Below are 2,192 nucleotides of genomic sequence, written 5' to 3' on the forward strand. Positions count from 1 at the left end.
GAGGGAATTGTTCCCACAGCTCACGTTGCCAGGTGAAGTTCTCTCTTCTACTGCGACACTCTCAGGCTCACTTCCTGAAGGCTCACACTGACTCATAATACTCTCCTTAAAAGAAAAACAAATAGGAAAAAAGTTATAAAACCAAGGATCACTCAGTATTTTCTTTTAATCTCTTTAGGGACACAATAATAACTGTTCTCCACTCCAAGATGACATGTAACACAAGGTGAACACTGCTGTGGTAGCTTATGTGGTAAGCGTTTTAAATCAGAAGTTTGCCAAATTGAAACTCAAGCTCTCACAAAGTGTGCTCTTAATCAAAACATGAAATCAGAAAACTAGAATACACCAAGCAGGAGTACATCTTCTCACAGTCTGCACTGTGGCCTCACTTACTACACTTGCTGTAAGAAACAAGCCAGAAGAAATCCAGGTGCCCTCTTGGTTACCAACACATGTATTGTTAACAAGACATCTCGTTCAAACCATTGTGAAGGGCTGTGCGGTGCAAAACTGCACACATGAGCCACACATACCTGTCTGGGAATCTCAACCCACCCTGTTCATTTGCTAAGTCATTAAATTCTAATGTGTTGCTTGCTTTTTGGAGCCCTCTGCTACCACTCGTATGTATTTTGCAGGCAACTGGACAGGTGTGTTTCTATGATCATGACACAAATCTGTAGGGTTAAAAACATCCCAGAAAGTCAGACAACTTAGTTTTTATTCCACTGAGGAAATAAAGACACAAAGTTAAGTACCTAGAATTTACCTTTAGCCATAAAAATATTCTCACTATCACCTGTTCAAGAATATTCATCTCTTCTGTGAACAGCCTACCCAATAGTATCCTAAAGATGGGTGATTGGGTAGAGCCTACAATGTTTCATTCTATTAAGGAATAGAAAGCTTTTGAAAACTGGTAGGTGTGAGTTTACAGAAGATGAAATGGCATCATACTGGGTAATAAGACACAGGCAATTTCAAAAAATCACACTCCTCACCTTAAATCTGACCTTAGTCAACTTCAGATATTTCAAAAGGAAATGCCTGTGCATATTAATAGAAATATAGAGACACTCTTTGGCAAAGCTGTATTGTAAGACACAAAAAGACCTGTGTCAGTACAGAAACACAACTCTCCAGGAAAGTCTGGGAAGACACAAGAGTTAGAGAAAAGAGATTTCTAATGAAAAGAGGGAATCTTTCAAGCAAAAGGCCTAATAGTCCTTGAATTGCTCTTAAACACAGAATAAGCCCCAAGTCTTTACCCACTTCACATCCAGAACCAACATCATCCTTCTCACGAATTATGCAAGTTCATGAGGCCGCAAAAAATTAACACCTGCTCCCCAGCAACTCCATGGCTCACACGCTTAATCCCTCTGCTCCTAACAAGGAAATCTGGACCCCAATTGCCAAAGGCCTTCAACAGAGGAAAAGATATACTTCTCAAAGTGCAGTTCAAAAGCTGTCAAAACTGCCAAAGTTCAAAGTGCAGGCAAGACAATACACTGACCAGGCATTAAGGAAGGAATCTGCCACCTGCATAGGCACTGGCAAAAGGAGGTGCTCCTTCCCTCCACAGCACTGAGCAGAAGAGTCTAGTCCAGGCTGGAGCTCTGCAGGGGTTTGATTGGAATATACAGCTCTTTCTGGAGAGACACCCAAGAGAGGAAGCTGACTACTCTTTGCAACGTGGAGACCAATAGCAGGAAGTTTGTACCAGCTCGATCTCCCAGCTAGGAACTTTATTGAAGGCAACAAGATACTGAGAGGACAATCAAACTGTAGGTTCAGCACATACACCAATGTGGTATTTTGAGCACCTACAGGCAAGGCAGCAGCAGCAGTAACAGATGCTGAGAACCTCTTGCTTTTCTTTCGTGTTCAAAACCACAAGAAGGAGAGCCCGCATTCGGTGCCACAAGAGAGTGACCTCTCCCACACCCCTCACTGCACATGGGACTTGCAGTTTTGTAAACAGGGAGGACTGGGCACAGGTAATGGCCAGTCTCTTCGCGAACGAAGAACCGGGGAAGGTCTTTCCACCTTCCAGCCTGCGCATTGGATTTTTTTAGGTGAGACACAGTGTGCGCGGAACTGAGCCCACCCTTTAATCCTGAGGTTCATCTGCCGGGGCCAAGCACGCTTGGACGGTGGCAGTGAGGTCCTCAGGACGTAGATGGATT

The sequence above is a fragment of the Empidonax traillii genome, unplaced genomic scaffold (genome assembly GCF_003031625.1).
Source record: "Empidonax traillii isolate 1590-97213 ecotype Southwest subspecies unplaced genomic scaffold, ASM303162v1 scaffold108:size1079785, whole genome shotgun sequence".
Classification (NCBI taxonomy): Eukaryota; Metazoa; Chordata; class Aves; order Passeriformes; family Tyrannidae; genus Empidonax; species Empidonax traillii.